Below are 596 nucleotides of genomic sequence, written 5' to 3'. Positions count from 1 at the left end.
GTTGTCTTCGCTTTTCATCCCTACCTATATTATCCTACTCTCCTTTCCACTTCCTTTTCCCTTGCTCTGCTCCTCCTTCTCTTCTCCCTCCTCTACCGTCTTTCCTCTCCCCCTCTGCTCTCCTTCATCTCTTCCCCTCTTCCTTCTATCTTTTTCCCCTTCCATCCCTTCTACCTCTTCTCCCTCCTTCCTCTTTCCATTCCTCCTCTTTACACCCCCTCCTTCCCTTCCTCCTCTCCTTCTCCTCTTCCCTCCCCAACCTCCCTTCCTCCCCTCCCTTTCCCTTCTTCCCCGTATTTAGCCACGCCGCAGACAAATACCCTTTTTTCCTCCTTTTTCTTTTCATTCAACAGAACAATATTTCGCGGAATCACAGCCGAACAAAGCCGCAGTCAAGTGTTTTAGACGAGTTCGCGTGTTCGAATCTGTTCGCTCTTGACTTCCTCGGACCCGGCCTTTTCCAAGCTCGCGAATAAAAAGATAGAAGATGAAATAGATGATTGCTCTCTAAGCCGGTCGCTCTTTCTCGTTTATCAGTTTTCTCTCTTGCGTTTTAATGTTTTTTATTGTTACTTCATTGCTTAGTAGCTGTCGGA

The sequence above is a fragment of the Penaeus monodon genome, chromosome 31 (genome assembly GCF_015228065.2).
Source record: "Penaeus monodon isolate SGIC_2016 chromosome 31, NSTDA_Pmon_1, whole genome shotgun sequence".
Lineage (NCBI taxonomy): Eukaryota > Metazoa > Arthropoda > Malacostraca > Decapoda > Penaeidae > Penaeus > Penaeus monodon.
This window is presented reverse-complemented; position numbering follows the sequence as displayed.